General features: G+C 37.8%; 2 pseudogenes; both read left to right on the forward strand.

Moving 5' to 3' along the window:
- The first annotated feature begins 16,592 nt into the window (after positions 1-16,592).
- Positions 16,593-17,083, forward strand: LOC119043397 (60S ribosomal protein L26-like; annotated as a pseudogene).
- Positions 17,084-19,516: 2,433 nt separating this feature from the next.
- LOC119043402 (thymosin beta-4-like) lies at positions 19,517-19,765 on the forward strand (annotated as a pseudogene).
- The last annotated feature ends 1,316 nt before the right edge of the window (positions 19,766-21,081 follow it).

The following is a 21,081-nucleotide window of genomic DNA, read 5'->3' on the forward strand; positions in this document are numbered from 1 at the left end:
AAATAAGGATATGTTGAAAAGTTTAAAATAAGAGGTTGAAAAGTTTTATTTCAAGTAACTTTTAGGCTTATGTGGAATAAAGTAATATAGATCCATCTACACACTTCTAATGAGTTCCGTGCATCAGTTTAAAAGCCACTTATGCATTCTTTCATGTATACATTCTACAAATATTTAATTGAATGCCTACTGTGCAACAGATACATTGAAAGGCACTGGAACTACAACAATGAAAAAAAAGGACTCCCTCAAGTTGCTCACAATTTAGGTGATGACACAATACGATCCTTGCCATAATAAGTATATCAAGAGCAATGGAACTTACGGCCTAGATGGCAGCATAAGTAAACAGGGTACTCATATTATCCCATGACCATATCAAAACTACAGAATAACCATCATTCAGGACTTCCTGAAATATAGCTGAATAGAAGTCCTACACCTAGGGATTTAAAGAAGCTTCATGGATACTGATAGGAGGGGCAGAGACAGAATGAGCTGGTACCACACCCATGTGTGGTGGATAAAAATCAAGAGGGACATCTCAGCTATGGAGGTCTTTCTGAAGAACAAGGGAGTCTCAGCCACACCAGGCTCCCGAGCGCAGAGTTCCAGTGCCAGGAAGAGAAGTCTCCATAACTTCTGGTTGTAAAAACCAGTGGGGATTGAGGTTGAGTGAAACAAAAGGCTACTGGAGTTGCATACAATTTCCCTTAAAGGGCCTGCAAAGGGATTTACTCTGACTTGCTCCCTCTGACCTCCAGCACTGGGGCAGCAGCTTGAAAGGCACCAGGGATATATAGGAAGGAACTGAATTGTCTGGCATCAGGGCAAGTGGTAGAAGGGCAGCTTTCTCCTCCCAAACAAAAGTTCTGACAGAGGCCATTGATTTTTTTCTTGAGCCCTCCCTGTACAGAGTCTCTATCAACCTGGCTATCACTGTTTCCTCACTTTGGTGATTCCCTGAGACCCTGTTTCACCAAACGTGCAGGGCCATTCAAGCTGTACAAGTGACTTTTCATTACAAATGGCCTGTCTTGTCTCATGCTTCAGAATTTCTTAAAATCTCTCAAGTAAACTGTATCTAGCCTCAGTGTGCCTGTACCTCTCACTAAGTGGTCCCAGGCCTGGAACTAGCAGCAGCTGGCTCTGCTTCACAGCTTGGCCTCTGTTGGGCACCTCAAACCCAACAAAAATACAAGGTATCAGCAGATTGCTTTATAGCTCAAGCCAAGGGTTGAGGGTAGGATGTCCCAAGTAGGGCTCAGATGCAACTGACCTTGGCCTGCACCAGAACCAGTGCACTCAGTGGACAGCTTCAGACCACATGGAAACACCACCCACCCACCTCCACAAGTGGCACACTCAAGGGGTGAATTCAGCAGGTATCAGAGCCCCACTGAAGTAAGGTATGATCTGTGTGGCTGATGCCTGCAGAACTGACCCTCCACTGTGGTCAGGCAATTGACCACAGGCAATTGTTGTAGCCAATCAGCCTGGGAGTAAATCCCTCTTACTGACATGCCAACAACAATTATGGCTCAACTACAACAGGAGGAAGTACACAGCCCACATGAGGTAGACAGTGCACCTGGATCGCCCAGCTCAGGTGAACAGGGAAGCTGTGCCACTGGACCCTGCAGGATACCTACTACATTAGGCCACACAGCCAAGCTCAGGACAAAAAGCAGTTCTACCTAATACATAGAAACAAACACAGGGAGGCTGCCAAAATGAGGGGAGAAAGAGACGTCCCAAAATAAAAAACAGAACAAAATTCTAGAAAAAGAACAGACTAGAGACAAACAATCTACTAGATGCAGATTTCAAAACACTGGTTATAAGGATGCTCAATGAATTTAGAGAGAATTTTAACAGCATAAAAAAGGACATGGAAACCATAAAAAGTGACATGGAAACCATAAAAAAAGAACCACTCAGAAAGAATACATTAACTGAAATGAAGAATAATTTACAGGGAATCAACGGTAGAGTAGATGAAGCCAAGAATCAAATCAGTGATTTGGAATATAAAAATTAAAAAAAAACCCAATTAGAACAAAAAAATGAAGGTAGTGTAAGGAGTCTCTAGGACAACTCAAGTATACCACCATTTGCATCCTCAGGCTGCTGGAAGGAGAAGACAGAGCAAGAAACTGAATGCCTATTTGAAAAAATAATGACAGAACACTTCCCTGACCAGGTGAAAAAAATAGATATACAAGTCCAGGGAGCACAGTGCCAAACAAGATGGGCACAGAGGCCTGTACAAAGACATATTATAATTAAAATGTAAAAGGTTAAATACAAAGAGGGAATTTTAATTTTTTTTAATTTTAGAAAGAGAGAGGATAGGAGGAGAGGGCAAGAAAGAGAAAAAATTTTTGTTCTATTTATTTATGCATTCATTATTGGTTGATTCATGTACGTGCCCTGGCTGAGGATCAAAACCACAACCTCTATGTACCAAAAAATTCTTTAACACATTGAGCTACCTGGCAAGGGCCCCAAAGTGAAAACCTTAAAAGCAGCAAGAGAAAAGCAGTTAGTTACTTCAAGGGAGCTGATTGTCAAGATTGTCAGCTGATTTTGCAACAGGAACTTTGCTGGCCAGAAGGAACTGGCAAGAAATATACAGTGACAAAAAGCAAGGATCTACAACCAAGGATTACTCTACCCAGCAAAGCTATCATTTTTAATCAAAGGACAGAGAAAGAGCTTCCCAGACAAGGAAAAGCAAAAGGAGTTAATCACAACCAAACCAATATTACATAAAATGTTAAAGGGTCCTCCTGAAGAAGAAAAAGAAGAGGAAGAGGAAGAGGAAGAAGAAATAACAACAATAAAATGGCAATACATACATGACTATCAACAAATGAATCTAAAAACCAAAATTAAAAAAGAAGCAGAAAAGAAACAGACTCATAGATACAGAGAACATTCTGACACTTGCCAAAGAGAGGGTTGTTGGGGGGATGGGTGTGAAAGGTGAAGGTATTAAGAAGAACAAATTGGTTGTTACAAAATAATCATGGGGACATAAAGTACAGTGTAGGAAATATAATCAATAATATTCTAATAACTATATATGGTGCCAGATGCATACTAGATTTATCAGGATAATCACTTAGTCAATTATCTGATGTTTAATCACCTGGTTGTACACCTGAAATTAATGTGATATTGTATGTCAACTGTGTTTGAAAAATAAAAAAATTATTTAAAAAAGTAATGGAAGTATGGTAGAACAGGTTAAACTGAGATTTGAAAAGTTATAGGAGTAGGCCAGCTACTCTGGTAGCAGTGGGATAACAAAATTTTAAGCCAAGAAAACCAAGAAACTTGAGGCAATAGGACTTTAGGGGAATTACAAGTATTCTGTGTTACTGGAGCATGAGGTATGGGGGTCAAGTAGAAAGGCGTAAAGGCGTGGTTTTAATTGCTGAAGGACTTGGAGGTAATCCAATGGATTTTAAAACATTCCCATCTTTTTCCTAGGAGGTCAAAGTAGAGTAGTAAAAATCAAACTTTCAGAATCAAATATTGCATCACCATTTACCAGCACTGTAATTGGTAAATTATTTAACTTTTCTGAGTTTTATATCCTCATTTGAAAAGAGTAATATCTCACAGAGTCTTATGAGGGTAAGATAAAATAACGCAAGACAAAGTGATTACCATGATGCTACTATTTCCAGGATACTGGAAAATAGTATTCAGAGAATATTAGTTTTTATTATTATTACTAAGAGGAAGAATTCTTCCAGCTTGCCACATACAGGAAGGAGCAAGCTGTATTATTCCTAATTTATCTATAGAGAAACTTGTTCATGTATGTGGAAACAAAAAGTGTCTCTATATGTTCAGCTCTACTACAATACCTCTCAAAATTAATGTTAAACAATCATAATAGGCTTTTTCTGCAAGAAAATCTTGGATTGCTATAACATGGCAGGGTAAGGGATCCTACTAAGCTATACAGTGTGTTGAAAATGCCAAAATGACATTGAAGGCGTTCTTCACCCACTGGTATTTGGCAGGCACAGAAAAAACTTAAGAAATCTCATGTATGAGATATTTAGAATTCTAAGCCATGTGGGTGTTACTCTCTATGATTCTATAGCCATACAATGTGTTAATTAAATAAAAACATCATGTTTTAAGAAATTTGGAATGATATTTCCCAATGTTGTAGCTCTCTTTTTTATTTTTACCTTTTTTCTCTTTTTTTTGGTAAATTTTAAAAAGAACACTATTAGTACTGCTATGAACCATGCTATTTTCAATCTTAGAGAAACAGAGAATTGTACATTTATTACACTGATACAATGAAAGACAGGAAATTATTAGCATTTCAGATGTGTAGGAGACAACTCTTTAAATTTACTTAAAATGCAACACTCCCTCCCTAACTTATAATGATCTAATTGGACTTTAACCAATGACATTTGATATAATGAATTATGGAACACTTGCATAACTGCTTAAGAGGAGTAGTTGGATTGGAAATATAGGTAAGCAAACTAATTAAAGATGAGGCCTAAATAGTCAAATATTAAAATTGAGAGTACATATTTTTAATGGCACTCATTGGCTTATTAAAAAGAAGTTTGATCCTTTTCCCACTAAGGAAGGCTCTCCTCATCAGGGAGATTCTAATGAGTGGAAATACCCTGTAATTTCCCAGGTGCCTGGGGTGGAGTGGCCCAAACATTCCAGAAGTACTGCTCATCTGTTTTTGGCTTCCTGGTTCAACAGGAAATAAAAGAATAATAATTACCTGAAGACAAGTAAAGACTTTTATTTTTCAATCAGCAGTCTTTTTCTGTGAACATAAAAAGAGGGTATCAAAATATGAACTCTCAAAAGAATTCCTCATTTTGTAGGCAAAGAACCTGAGGCTCAGAGAAGGAACACTTATTGAATGTGTATTTGCCACATGATAAGGCATTTTTCTCATGACATCCCTGTGTGGTATTAATCCCATTTTATATGTAGGAAAACTGAGAACTAAAGAGGTTCAGCGATTGATTGTAAATCACCATGCTGAATCTAAAGTACATGCTGTTTTTAAAAAATACATTTATTGAATTTGAAGGGGAAGGGGTTGATAAAACTGGTACATTGCAAATATTCAAATGAGCATAGTAAGGAAAAGAAAGTCTTCACTAGCCTCATCATAAATCCTCAGTCTAGAGCTAACTACTGTTAACAGTTTGTAAACTATGTAAATACTTCATTATGTCAATATTATTCCTAAAAGTGGTAAATATTTCATGTCAATAGCAAAAAGTCAGTATTGGGGGGAAAGGGAAAAAGGGAAGAAATTATATTTATTTTTATTATTTTTCATAAGATCCCTTTTGATTACTGAAAGTGTTTTCTTACTTTTAATAATCAATTTAAGAATGTTACTTAGAATGCAGCAAATGCTTAAGAAAAAAGGGATGGGTCAGAAAGCCATATAAGGCATTTTCTTTCTGAATTTTCATTGGTATACCTGGGTTTGTTTTTAAGTAACTTAATTAAATAACCAATTAAAATATCAGAGAGAGTTCATATGTGGTGGTTATGTTCATCTAGTGATTTTAAAAATATATTTTAAGGCCCTGGCCAGGTAGCTCAGTTGATTAGAACATTGTCTTGGTATTCCAAAATAGTGGTTTCAAGACACATAGAAGAATCAACCAATGAATGCATAAATGAGTGAAAAAACAAATTGATTCTCTCTCTTTCTGTCTCTCTGTCTCTCCCTCATTCTCGATCTCCCTCACTCTCTCTTCCTTCCTGTCTCTATAAAAATATCAAGTAAAATAGATATTTTTAAAGTATATTCATTGTTCTAGAAAAACCATGACATTTTTGAATCATTGTTTTTTAGTATAATTATTTATTTCCTTTTAATTAGCTCCATCAGAGCTTTTGTTTTAGAGAAATACATTCCTGTTACTATTGTACAGCACTGTCACTGATAATGGCCAACAGCATTTCACCAAATAGCTATACTTTGGAGAATGGATAGATTTCTCAGAGATCTTTGAGACCTTTTTAAATGAAACCAGACAGGTCCATGTCCCAATTTCTGAGGGTCTAGTTATATAACTTGGCATCGATGGCAAAGTTGGTTGCAAAAGAAAACTTGCCTTGATTTTGTAAATTATTATCCCCTCTAGCTTAGATGCTAAAGTTATTTTTGAAAATAATGATGAGAATAAAATATAGAATCTGTGTTCATTAAAATTTTACATTTAATTATAACTTTTTATTATAAAAATTTTCAAATGTACAGAAAAATTGAAATAAATTACAATGCATATATGTATACATTAACTGACCAATTAAAATATCAGAGAAGCTTATTATATATATCTCCATTGCTCCTGGATTCAAAGTTGTTATCATTTGGCCATGTTTTCCTTATGTTTCTAGCTATGTGTTTCCAGAACTCTTTGACACTAAGTTGCAGACATCATTACACTTTATTCCAAAATAGTTAGCATGCATTTCTTAATAATATATTTTCCTAAATAACCACAATATATGGTTTTTGAAAGTATTTTATGTTTAATGTACAAAACTTAGAAAACAGAAAAATAAAAATTACCCATAGTCCCACTGCCCAAAGATAATCACCATAAGCAGTTTGGTGCTATAGAGAAAAATGGTATCATCTTGTCCTTATTGCTTTATCCACACAGAAGGAAGTATCACTACTTTTTTTCAGCCTTAACAAAAACATTTTCTATGCCTTCTGTGGTAAGCAGAATAATGATACCTCAAAGATGTCCATGTCATAATCCTGAGCACCTAATGTTAAGCAAAGGAGATTTTGCAGGTATGATTAAAGGTATAGGATTTGAGCTGGGGATATTATCCTAGATCATCTGGGTGAAGCTACTTTAAATCACATGATCCCTTAAAAGCAGAAGAGAGAGGGAGAGGTCAGAACAGAGATATGTGACATGAAGACTCAACCTGTTGCTGTACTTGCAGATGGAAGAAGAGGTCCAAAAACCAAGGAATGAAGGAAGCCTTGAGAAGCTGGAAAAAGGCAAGGAAACTGATAGTCTCCTAGAGCTTTCAGAAAGGAATTCAGTTCTGCCAACACCTTGAGTTTAGCTTAGTGAGACTCCATGGACTTTTACAAGTTTAAGATAATATGTTTATATTGTTGTGGCATTATATTTTTGGCATTTTATTATTTTTTATATATTTTATTGATTATGCCATTACGGTTGTCCCATTTCCCCCCTTCATTCCCCTCCATCCTGCACATCCCTTTCCCCCCATGCCCCCTCTTTAGTTCATGTCCATGTGTCACAAGTTCTTTAGCTTCTACATTTCCCATACTATTCTTGTCCTCCCCCATCTATTTTCTACCTACCATCTATGCTACTTATTCTCTGTACCTTCTCCCCCCTTCTCCTCCTCCCACTCCCCTGTAGATAACCCTCCACATGATCTCCATTTCTATGGTTCTGCTCCTGATCTAGCTGTCCTCTTAGTTTGCTTTTGTTTTAGGTATGGTTGTTAATAACTGTGAGTTTACTGTCTTTTTGCTGTTCATATTGTTCATATTTTTTAATCTTATTTTTCTTAGATAAGTCCCTTTAACATTTCATATAATAAGGGCTTGGTGATGATGAACTCCTTCAATTTGATCTCATCTGAGAAGCGCTTTATCTGACCTTCCATTCTAAATGAAAGCTTTGCTGGATAGAGCAATCTTGGATGTAGGTCTTTGGATTTCATGACTTGGAATACCTCTTTCCAGACCCTTCTTGCCTGTAAGGTCTCTTGAGAAATCAGATGACAGTCTGATGGGAATTCCTTTGTAGGTGACTGTCTCTTTATCTCTTGCTGCTTCTAGGATTCTCTCCTTCATTTTAATCTTGGCAAATGTAATTATGATGTGCCTTGGTATGTTCCTTCTTGGGTCCAAGTTCTTTGGGACTCTCTGAGCTTCCTGGACTTCCTGGAAGTCTATTTCCTTTGCCAGATTGGGGAAGTTCTCCTTTGTTATTTGTTCAAATAACTTTTCCATTTGTTGCTCTTCCTCTTCTCCTTCTGGTACCTGTGGATGTTGGAACATTTAAAGCTGTCCTGGAGGTTCCTAAGCCTATCCTCATGTTTTTGAATTTTTATTTCTTCATTCTGTTCTGGTTGGATGTTTCTTTCTTCCTTCTGGTCCACTCCATTGATGTGAGTCCCAGTTTCCTTTCCATCACTATTGGTTCCCTGTGCATTTTCCTTCATTTCACTTAGTGTAGCCTTCATTTTTTTCATCTAATTTGCAACTAAAATCAACCATTTTTGTGAGCAACCTGATCACCAGTGTTTTGAACTGTGCATCTGATAGGTTGGCTATCTCTTGGTCGCTTAGAAGTATTGGCTCTGGGGCTCTGAATTGTTCTTCTGCTTGAGCCATAATGTTTTTGTCTGTTCGCGCCTGTTATAGATGACAGGCAAAGGCCTAGGTGTTCTCCCGAGCAGGTCAACCTAGTTGCTGGGTTGTGACTAGGGGCAGGGTCAGAGAGAGAACATTGGCAGTTTGGGGGCGCTCTCTTGGATTTTGGTCCCCTCTGCCACTTCCCACAAGCAAATTGGGCCCTTCTGGTGTTGGTTCCCAGGTGGGTGAGCTTGTGTACATTCTAGGACCCTGTGGGTCTCTCCAACAAACTCTCCTGTGAGGCTGGGAGCCTCTCCCGGCACCTTAACCTGATTAAAAAGTTTTTTTCAATTGGTGCTTTTAGGCTTTATTTCCCAGCACTGGGACCCTGGATTGTGCAGTCTTTCTCACTGTCTGTCTTTTAACCTGGTTTATCTGCCCATGAATGTGTGACTGCAGTCAGCCAGCCACCTTGTACCCTCACTGTGCCTGCCTGTTGCCCCCCACACCTGGGATCTGCCAACCGCCACTTGTGCACCTGGGTTAGTCCAGCAGCCATGGCTTTTTCCTGCCATGACGCCTCTCTGCTGACCGCCGACTCAACCCCTCTTACTGGTCAGGATGAATGGTTCATAGTTGTTGGACTTCAGTACAGTTCAATTTTCTGTCTCATTTAGTTGTGTTTTTGTTTCTAAATCTTTGTTGTCCTTAATTTTGGTTGTGCCACGCGAGGTGCAGTATTTCCACCTACGCCTCCATCTTGCCTGGAAGTCCAAGTCTGTATTGTTTTACACCACTAAATTTGTGGTTATTTATTACAGCAACAACAGAAAATGTGTACATCTCCACATTTATATTTGCCTTTTAAATGGTGGCCTTTTATCTGTTAGGACATTAAGTTTGAGTGATTTTCCTTTTCTACTTGGCTTTGAATACATTACATTTAATGCAATGAGAAAATAAATGCAGAACCCCTAGCTTTTGTTTTGAAAGGGGCACTAGCTCTTCTATAGTTTTGTCACCAGGATTGTAAAGATATATTTACAGACCATTTATTTTTTAAATTATGTGTTATTGATTATGCTATTACAATTGTCCCAATTTTTCCTCCTTTGCTCCCCTCCACTTAGCAACCCCTACTCCCTCAGGCAATCCCCACACCATTGTTCATATCCATGGGTCATTCATTTAAGTTCTTTGGTTACTCCATTTCCTAAACTATACTTTACATCCCATGGCTATTTTGTAACTACCTATTTGCACTTCTTAATCCCCTCACCTCTTCACCCATTCCTCTACATGCCCCTCCCTTCTGGCGACTATCAAAGTGCTCTCCATATCCCTGATTCTGTCTCCATTCTTGTTTGCTTAGTTTGTTTTATAGATTCATTATTGGTAGATATGTATTTATTGCCATTTTATTTTTCATAGTTTTGATTTTCTTCTTTTTCTTAAATAAGTCTATCTAACATTTCACATAATATTGTTTTGGTGATAAACTCCTTTAGTTTTTTTCTTGTCTGGGCAGCTCTTTATTTGCCCTTCGATTCTAAATGAAATCTTTGCTGGTTAGAGTAGTCTTGGCTGTAGGTCCCCACCTTTCATTACTTTGAATATATCTTGCCAATCCCTTCTAGCCTGCATAGTTTCTTTTGAGAAATCAGCTGACAGTTTCATGGAAATACCCTTATAGGTAACTAACCGCTTTTTTCTTACTGCTTTTGAGATTCTCTCTTTATCTTTAACCTTTGGCATTTTAATTGTGATTTGTCTTGGAGTGGGCCTCTTTGCATCCATCATGCTTGTGACTCTCTATGCTCCTCGGACTTGCATGTCTATTTCCTTCACCAAATTAGGGTATTTTTCTTTCATCATTGTTTCAAAGAGATTTCCAGTTTCTTGCTCTTTCTCTTCTTCTCCTGGGATCCCAATAATGCAAATGGTGGAACACTTGAAGCTGTCCTAGAAGATGCTTACACTATCCTTGTTTTTTTTTAAATTTCCCCCCTCTCTCTGTTGTGATTGGTTGTTGTTTGCTTCCTTATGTTACAAATCATTGATTTGATTCTCAGCTTCATCCACTATACTGTGGATTCCTTATAAATTGTTATTGATTTCAACTAGCGTACCCTTCACTTCTGACTGGATCTTTTTTATGCTCTTGAGGTCCTCACTAAATTCCTTGAGCATCCTTATAACCAGTGTTTTGAACTCTGCATCTGATAGATTGTTTATTTCCATTTTGTTTAGTTCATTTTCTGGAGTTTTGAATTGTTCTTTCATTTGGGCCATGCTTCCTTGTATCCTCATTTTGGCAGCCTTCCTGTGATTGTTTCTATATATTACATAGAGTTGCTATGATTCTGTGTGGCCTAATGTAGGGAGTGTTCTATAGGTCCCAGTAGCATAACCTGCATACTCGAGGTGCACCCTTCATGTGGGCTGAATACACCCTCCTCTTGTACTTGAGCTTTAATTGTTGGCAGGTCAATGGGAGGGATTTACCCAGGTCAGTCAGCTGTGAGGACTGGCTTTGACCACTAATCACCAATCTCTGTCCTCCATGGATGGTCAGCTGTATAGGGAAGAGTGGTGATGCCCCAACATGGTCTGTAGCTGTCCATTGGGTGTGTAGGCTCTGGGGTTTCCAGGGCTGTGCAGGCCAAGTCAGCCCCCACTTGTGTTCCACCTGGGGCCACCTTGCCTGAGCTATGAAGCAATCTGAGACGGCCACTACTTGTGCTGTACCTGGAGATCCCCAGCAGAAGCCAAGCTGTGAATGTAAGCTGGCTGTTACTAGGGCTGAACCTGGGGCCATTTCACAAGAGGTATGGGGGCTGGGTGCTCACTGGAGCCAGCTATTGTTTGAGAGGAATTTGGAAGTTTTGAAGCATTAACCAAGACCATTTATATGAAAAAATCACTGTTAACAGCTTAGGTAGAACCATACATTGGATGGGACGGAGTCTCAAAGGATCTCCAGGGCAGGGCAAATAGTGTTAGCCAGGTTGATGGAGTTTCATGTATGACTGGCTCTATGGATCTGTGGGAGGAGGGCTGAGAAAGGGACAATGGCCTCTGCCTACCTTTCTGTCTGGGAGAAAGACATCCCCTATTTTTTACTTTTATGTCAGACACGTCAATTCGTTCCTGTATGCCTTTCTATCTGCTGCTCTGGTGCTGGAGCTCAGAGAGAATGAGTTTGAGTAAGTCCACGTTTGGGGTTTTTAAGGGTTACTGCTTGGGACTCCAAAAGTGTCTTTCACTGACTCAATCCCTGCTGATTTTTGTACCCATAAATTATGGGGACTTATCTTCCTGGCACTGAAACCTTGGGCTGGGGGGCCTGATGTGGGGCTAGGACTCCTCGTTCCCAAGATCTCCCTCCCTAATTTTTATCAACCACAGGTGTACGTGGGACCGGCCCATTCTGCTTCTCTTCCCTACCTACCATTGTGAATGGATGTGGTTTCTTTAATTCCATAGTTGTCAGACTTCCTTTCAACTCAATTTTAGACAGTTCTGAGTGATAGTTGTTCTATAGTTTAGTTGCAGTTTTGATGTGGTTGTGCAAGGAGGTAAACCATGTGCACTATGTTGCCATCTTAACTGGATGTCCTACAGACCTTTTATAGGCTAATGAATAGAGGGGATACAGGGGAAGGTTCTTTTAGGAAATTCACTTGGTATTATGGAAACTATTTGTTTTGAATAAAGTTGTTTACTATTCTTATTCATAGCACTAGTAACAATTTATAATGGGGTATGAGGATAACATCTTTAATGTTTGTTTGCCTCTGAACTGTAAGTATTGTAAAGTAAGGTATGGTAGGGTAAGGTAAGGCAAGGTAAGGACCCTGTCTGGTTTTCCTTCCTACCTTTCTCCAGCAACTTATACAGTGCCTGGCACATAGTAGGCACAAAAACAATTTGTTAATTGATTGGATCTTTGGCTATACAAATACTCATTCTTGAATAGCTAATGAGAAGCTAAATGCTATGTAATAATGTTTTAAAAATACTAAACTATAAATTATAATTATATATATAGTTACATGTAGTATATAGTTAGATTATTTTAAATAATGTTAAAGTAAAAATTTAAGAAAGATAAAGCTGTTTTCAACATGAGCTTGGGAACCTCTTTGCAGATGATTATGCTTCTATGATTTTCTTCCTAGATACAGATTCAGACTACAGTGTCTGAATGCCATTCTTGCATATGTGTGAGTTCCTTCCAAAAGGCTTCTTATGACACCAGGAATAGATTGTCAGGAAAGACAATCTATAAATGGTGTCTTCACTTCCTGCTGGCAAAAGGCCCTAGAATCAATCAGGCAGGGAGCCCACCTCGATCCTTTGTGCTCAAATCAGATTGTATTTCAACACTGTAACAGCCCAGATGGATCAGTTTGGGGAAAATAGAGTTAAAATAACCACTAAGTGGTACTCCCATGCTGGAGATATTTCTAAAAGCTACAGCTAACAGAAAGATTGCCCTTCATTTCCAGGAACAGTCACTTCTGGGAGTGTAAAGGTGGAATGTTGTAAGTTAAACTGAATAGCAGAGTGATGAGCCTGAAAAGCACTTCCACATTTAACTTTGTGGAAGGGTATACTGAGGCCCAACATTTTTCTATGCAACCTAAGTCACAGTTCTGCTTGGGCAAGTGTTTCTGAAAGCAAATTTTTTTTCAAGTCTACTATTATTGTTTAGGATCCAGGTTTGGCAAGAAACAGAATCTAACCCTGGCCAATATAAGCCTATGAAAATTATTGGAAACACATGGGGATACCTGGGAGAGTGAAAATAAATGCTGAAGAAGGAAGTCTCAGGTAGGATGGGGAAGCAGAGCATATAGGCGACCAAAGCTAATAACTATCCTCTTCAGGGCATCCCCTTTAGAGGGAATCAGATTACAATTTTTTACTCCTTGAGACCCTTTACTCAAAATTCAAATACCCCAGAAACCACTGATCTAGGTTGGGTTACATGCACATTTCATGGCCACAAGGATGAGGTACTTTGAAGGACACTCCCATTAACTTTGTATCCAATGGAGGAGGGACGTTTTTCCAAAGCTCTTGCCAAAAGGAGGGCGAAGAATTGCTGGGCAGGCAAAAACATTAGCTATTCACTTAGCTTATTCACTGCACATGCATTCAAGAAAATTAGTCTTCTACTTGAGCCTCTTAGCAAAGACACGTAGCTTCTTATGAAATTCAGGCAGGTGACTTCCTATGTAGCCTTAGACAAATCATAAACTTTCTTTGAGCCATAGTGTCCTCATTTGTAAAATTTATTGAACAGTTTTGACCAGATGATCCCTAATACCTTGGGGAGTGCCAGAAGAGAAAATATTCTGCCAGATGCCAGCAATGTGACCTTGGATGACTCATTTACTAATTCTGGTTTTCACTATGTGTACAGAAAGAGATTGAACTAGGTACCTTCCGGTTCCTTCTACCTGTTAAAGTCCACAGTTCCCTAAAAGGACAGTTGGAAGTAGCCAGGTCAGAGTTTCCCTCCAAATCAATGGAATATTCCTGATTTTAGGAAATATATACTGAAGTACCAAGGGCTATAGGGACATTATATATGTAACCTACCTTCAAATAATTCAGAAAAAACCTTATATATTATATTAGTTTAGCCAAAAAGTTCATTTGTTTTTTCCACAAGATGGCTCTAGTAGCCCTTAGTTGTCTTTAACTTCATTCAAAAATTTTTTGTTGGATTGTATTTCAACAGGTATCATATTAGTGTGCATTTTTAAAAAACTAATCAAAATTTGTGAGCTGTTTCGTAGCCATTTTAAGTATTGAAGATAGAAGAAAATAAGCAACATTTTTGGCATATTATGCTTTATTATTTCAAGAAAGGTAAAAATGCAACTAAAACACAAAAAAAGATTTGTGCAGTGTATGGGGAAGGTGCTGTGACTAATCAAACATGTCAACAGTGGTTTGCAAAGTTTTGTGCTGGAGATTTCTCACTGGATGATGCTCCACAGTCTGGTAGACCAGTTGAAGTTGATAAGGATCAACTAGAGCCATTAATTGAGAACAATCAACATTATACACGCAGGAGATAGCCAACGTACTCAAAATATCCAATAAATCAAGTTATTAGGAAAAATGAAAAACATGTCTTTTATTCTATGGAAAGAATCATATGGACTATTTGGCCAACCCAATATATTAAATATTAATATAAAATATTTATTTAAAAAATATATACACACCCACAGACTTCCAGCCAAGATAGAGGTGTAGGTGGATACGTAGTGCCTCCTTGCACAACTAAAAGGACAACAACTTTAAAAACAGAAACACAACCAGAACTGCCAGAAAATAGAACCGTATGGAAGTTTGACAACCAAGGAGTTAAAGAAGAAACACTCATCCAAATGGACAGGAAGGGCAGAGAAGGGCAGCTGGGGCAGAGAGGACTTGCAGCAAGGTGGCAGCTGGATAACCAGACTGGGCAAGGCAGTGGCTCTCAGACCAGGTGAGGTGACAGTAGATGGACTGGGAAGTTCCACATTTGTGAGTGGATAAACAGGGAGGAACAAGTGGGGAGTGAGACAGACCATGAAAACTAAGATTCCAGCATGGGAATAAAAGCCTCAAAACTTCTGACTGAAAAATCCTGTTGGGGTTGTGGCAGTGGGAGAAACTCCCAGCCTCACAGCAGAGTTCTTTGGAGAGACCCATAGGGTACAAGAATGTACGCAAACCCACCCACCCAGGAATCAGCATCAGAAGAGCCCAATTTGCTTGTGAGTAGTGGAGGAAGTAACTGAAAGCCTATCCAGAGCGGAGCAAGTGGCACTGTTCCCTCTTGGACCCCTCCCTCACATACAGAGCCACAATGCATTAACCTAAGCCTATACCTAAGGCTCCACCCCTTACTACATAACAGGTGAGTCATGACAAAAAAGATGTGGTGCAAATGAAAGAACACATCAAAGCTCCAGAAAAAATACAACTAAGCAATGAAGTGATAGCCAACCTATCAGATGCACAGTTCAAAACACTAGTAATCAGGATTCTCACAGAAATGGTTGAGTATGGTCATAAAGTAAAGGAAAAAGTAAAGGCTATGAAACATGAAATAAAGGAAAATGCACAGGAAACCAACAGTAATGGAAAAAAACTGTGACTCAAATCAAAGTTTTGGACAAGAAGGAAGAAATAAACATTCAACCAGAACAGAATGAAGAAATAAAAATTCAAAAACATAAGGAGAGGCTTAGGAACCTCCGGGACAACTTTAAACGTTCTAACATCCAAATCATAGGAGTGCCAGAAGGAGAAAAGGAAGAGTAAGAAATTGAAAACTTATTTGAAAAAATAATGGAGAACTTCCCTAATCTGGCAAAGGAAAACAGACTTTCAGGAAGTCTAGGAAACTCAGAGAGTCCCAAGGAAGCACACACCAAGGCAATCAGAATTACATTACCCAAGATTAAAGATAAGGGAAGAATCTTGAAAGCATCAAGAGAAAAGGAGACAGTTACCTACAAAGGAGTCCCCATTAGACTGTCAGCTGATTTCTCAAAAGAGGCCTTACAGGCAAGAAGGGGCTGGAAAGAAGTATTCCAAGTCATGAAATCCAAAGACCTACATCCAAGATTGCTCTATCCAGCAAAGCTAATTTAGAATGAAAAGGCAGGTAAATTGTTTCCCAGATAAGGTCAAGTTAAAGGATTCCATCATCACAAAGCCCTTACTATATAAAATACTAAAGGGGCTTATCTAAGGAAAAGGAAAAGATTAAAAACCAAAAACAGTAAAATGACAACAAACACACAGCTATCAATCATGGGACCTAAAACAAACAAACAAACTAAGCAAACAACCAGAATCACAGGAACAGAATCAGGAACAGAATCACAGACATGGAAATAGCATGGAGGGTTATCAGCGGGGAGCAAGGTAGGGGGAGAAAGGGAGAAAAGGTAGAGGGAATAAATAGCATAAACAATAGGTACAAAATAGGATGAGGTTAAGAATAGTATAGAAAATGTAGAAGCCAAAGTACTTATATGTACAACCCATGGACATGAATTAAGGGGGTATGGAATGTGAGTGGGTGATGGGGTGCAGGGTTGAGGGGAAAAAAGAGGAGGGAAATGGGACAACTGTAATAGCATAATCAATAAATGTATTCTAAAAAATAAAAAAGAATACACAATTTGTTAAAAATAAAATACATAGCCCTTTTGTGGCCATCGCTGAGGCACCAGTGGTCAAAATGAAGTTCAATCCTTTGTGACTTCTGACCAGAGCAGGAACCATAAAAGGCATTCCAATGCACCTCCCCACATCTGCAGGAAGGTTATATCTTCTCCTTTTTCCAAAGCTGAGACAGAAGCACATATTCAATCCACGCCCATCTGAAAGGATAATGAAGTTCAGGTTGTGTGAGGACATTACAAAGGGCAGCAAATTGGCAAAGTAGTCCAGGTTTACGAGAAGAAATACATCCTCCACATCGAAAAAGTGCAATGGGAGAAAGCTAATGGCACAACTGTTCATGTGGGCATTCACCCCAGCAAGGTGATTATCACTAGAATAAAACTGGACAAAGACTGCAAAAAGATCTTGGAACGTAAAGCCAAATATCACCAAGTGGGAAAGGAAAAGGACAAATACAAGGAAGAAACAATTGAGAAGATGCAGGAATAATGTAATCTTATACACAGCTTTAATTAAAAACTTGAAATGAAAAAATATATACACATGCATATAAAATGAGAGAGAGAGGAAGAAAGAGAAGAAATGTGGCTAGTGTTAAAAAATAGTAAATTTGAATAAAGAGTGTATGGGAGTCTTCTATACTATTCTTGAAACTTTTTTCTAAGTGTAATTATTTCAAAATGAAGCTTAAAAAAATTAATGGGAGGGGTGAAAGGAAATCTGTTCCTCTGCTTGTGTGTCCAAAGGCCTTTTGATGAATTATTTGTGTGACAGATGAATATTTGTATGTCTCTATTGCTAGATCCAAACTTTCTAGGGGAAGTTCTTAGTGCCAAGGCATGGACTGTACAATAAGTTTTTGCTATTAATGTGACAAAGCTCCATTGTGGACCTAGAAAACACTGGATAAAGCCTATCTATTTATTCCTCCTAAGTATTCTAAGTGGGTGGAGATTTCCTGTTGGCTTTTATGGTTTTCTTTTGTTTGGAGGAACGTATCTCAGACATAGCACGTGAGGAGGGACCCAAAAAACCCTGGAATTTATTTATTAAGAACCATGTATTTATTCTTTCATGTTCAAACTTCACAGTCACCTTCAAAGTACTCTTAATTTGATGCAATACACCCATCAAGACTTTTTGACTCTTTTTCCATTTTTTAAAACAGTTTCTGAACTGGCCAATTTTGGTATCTTTTAGTGCTTCTGCCTTTGTGTTGTTTTGTTTCATTTCATCCACATCAGCAAAACCTTTCTCTTTGGGTACTTTTTTTTATCCCAGGAAACAAAAAAAAGTCACTCAGGGTAAGATCAGGTGAACAGAGGGGGATGGGGGACAGGGGTCACACCATTTTTTGGTCAAAAACTGCTGAATACTCAGTGCTGTGTGGGCAGCTGAACTTTTAAATTACCCATCATGGAATGGACAAACGTGTTGAAAGAGTCTTCAAAAAAACTCACTGAAGCCCAGTGCAGCTTCTCACAACAATGCCGGCTGGTACACTGATACAGATGAGTTCCTAAACACTCACCTACTGGAGGAAGCCTGTGTTTCAAGGGACCTGCCCTCCAGAAGATAATTCATTTTGGAGGCATCCCCCTTGTATAGTCTCATATACGCTTTGTACTTTTAATATTCATCTATTACCCAAGAAATGTCTCCAACAAGTACTTACTAACTTGATTTGAAACCAATCATTACTACCTTCATATAGTCATTTCTTATTCCAAAATGATTTCACTATCTATAAAGGTGTTTTTGCAGGATTGTATTAGCAAAATACAATCAATTGAACCAATTGAACCAATTTAAGGGTCAATCAATAGAGTATTGATTAAATATATTCATCTAATGGTAAATTGTGTAGATGATAAAAATAAAAGAATGAAGCAGCTCCCTAAGAGTGGATTATGAAACAATCTCCAAGTTAAAAAATAAATGAAGCAACTCCATATGACTAGATAATGAAACAATTTCCAAGGTTTGATTTTAAGAGCAATTTGCGAAATTATGTGTAAATATAATACTACTGTATTTTAAACTCTGATTGAATGAGTAAGCAATGAGTAGACAGTTAATGCTTTTGCCTGTTTAAGCACATGCCTGTACACCTATACACAGAGCATTTTCTGGAAAGATATACAAGAAATCAGTAACAGTGATAACCTGTGGAGAGGGGAACAATAGGTGGGAATACATCTGGGAAACAAGGGAAGGAGAAAGACTTTTCATTTATATCTTTTGAGCTTTACCAAATTTAACATAGTAGTCAGTGCCCCTTTAGTAGTAAATGCTTAGGGTCCTTTCTCATCATGTAGGCTTAAGCAAAGATAAATTACTATAGCCAAGGAAACTGTCCTATTACTGTATGAGTATTATGAATATTGAGTTCATAACTTCTCATATTTTTGCTCAAGCAGCTAGCCTTAGCTTTGTGCATAGTAGATGTATAATGCTTGTTTATGGAATTGAGTTCAACTGAATTGATTTGCAGTGCTTTTAGGGGTATGTCTATATATACACACATGCTTGCTGGTTTAAATCTAGGCATGTTAGCATTTCGTGTGTTTCTCCCTTTTCTATCTTAAAGGAAAAAAATGATCAAACTAACATTTATTTTCTATTCTTAAGAACTTGAAACAAGTTCTTAAGAATAGAAAATATTCTATGTCCTTAGCCAGCAAGTGGATATAAATTAGTGCCTCCTTTTTGGAGGGCATTTTGGTGTCATAAAGCAGCATGTAACATAAACTCAGGTTTTTAACCCAGTCATCTCAACCCTAACAATTTATCGGAAGGAAGTAATTATACACTTCAGAGAAAGATGTATGTACAAGGAAGTCTATTGAAATATTTCAGTTAATATTGAAAATTTGGAAAGAATCTTAAGTGTTCATGGGTAGGTAACTGGTTAATTAAAGAATGGTATGTCCATCTAGTGTGGCCATTAAAAATGATGATTCTAGATTCCGTGGCGGTCACCCAGCAGATCAGATTCTTCTCACATTCTTGTGCTCCCTTGGCTTCCTCAGCAGCCATGTCTGATAAACCCGATATGGCCAAGACTGAGAAATTCTATAAGTTGAAATTGAAGAAGACAGAAACGCAAGAGAAAAATCACTGCCTTCCAAAGAAACGATTGAACAGGAGAAGCAAGCAGGCGAATCATAATGAAGCATGCACTGCCAATATGCGCTGTACATTCCACAAGCATTGCCTTCTTATCTTCTTTTAGCTGTTTGACTTTGTAAGCTTTAAAGAGGTTGGATCAGTTAAAATGACTGTGCTGCCCCTTTTCACATCAGAACTACTGACAATGAAGGCCCCACTTCCCTCTCCCATCTGCCTCTCTAGCTGGCAGGGAAGGAAAAGAACTTGCATGTTGGTAAAGGAAGAAGCTGGGTGGGATGACAGTGAAATCTAGAGTAAAACCAAACTGGTCCAAGGTTTCTTGCAGGCTGTAAAATGCAGTTTAACCAGAGCGCTATTTTTTCGTTAAAATTATTTTAATTATTGGAACACACAACTTTTTAAAATATGCAAATAAAAAGCTTTAAAACCTGAAAAAATGATAATTCCACCCTATATTTATTGATGAGGAAAAAAAAGAAAATATCTATAGCATATTGTTAAGTGATAGAAAGAGATTATATATGTGTTTGCCATTTTTATAAATTTTCTGCATAGGTCACTATATGTATATAAAAAGCTATCTGGGAGAAATTTCATCAAAGTATGCAAAATGTTTATTTCTCCCTGAAGGATGATTATTATTTCCTTTCTGTATTTTTCATATTATTTACATTTTTTCTGGAGTACATGTTGTATCACTTTTACCAAAAAATGAAACAATTAAAGAAAAACAATAAAGTGATATCCCTAGTGTCACTCTTTCACTCAACAAGTATTCGTTGAGTGCACCAGAGTATCCTAGACTAATTTTTCTTAATTTACAGACTGCAGAATATTCTATGCATCCATGTAAGAAAACACTGAACTAAGCATTTATAAAGGCTCGTTTTGAAAATTTAGGAACACAGACACACAAAAAGAAGTCAGAACAGTAGTTGTCCTTGGGAGAGATTGAGATTGGGATTGTTTGGGAAAAAGTATGAATAAACATTTTAGGGTGATGGTAATGTTCTACAAGCTTGTGTTACAGAGATATATACATTTGTTAAAACTCAGTGAAGTTAGTCTTAAGATTTGTATATTACTCCGTATGTCAATTTTACATTGAAAGAAAAACAAACAAATTGGACCTTAGGTAGTGATAGTGATATCTAGAATTTACTCTGAAATGCTCCAAAACCAAGATGGATTAATGGATGGATTGAGGAATTAATATAGGTGAGTAGAGATATGACAAAGCAAATATAATAAAATGTTAATTGTAAATCTAAGTGGTATCTATACTTGTGTTCACTATAAAACTCTTTTAATATTGTTATTTAAATTTTTTCATATTAAAATGTTGAGAACAATGT

Source organism: Artibeus jamaicensis, unplaced genomic scaffold (assembly GCF_021234435.1).
Source record: "Artibeus jamaicensis isolate MK-2021 breed Jamaican fruit bat unplaced genomic scaffold, CSHL_Jam_final contig_519, whole genome shotgun sequence".
NCBI classification, from domain to species: Eukaryota; Metazoa; Chordata; class Mammalia; order Chiroptera; family Phyllostomidae; genus Artibeus; species Artibeus jamaicensis.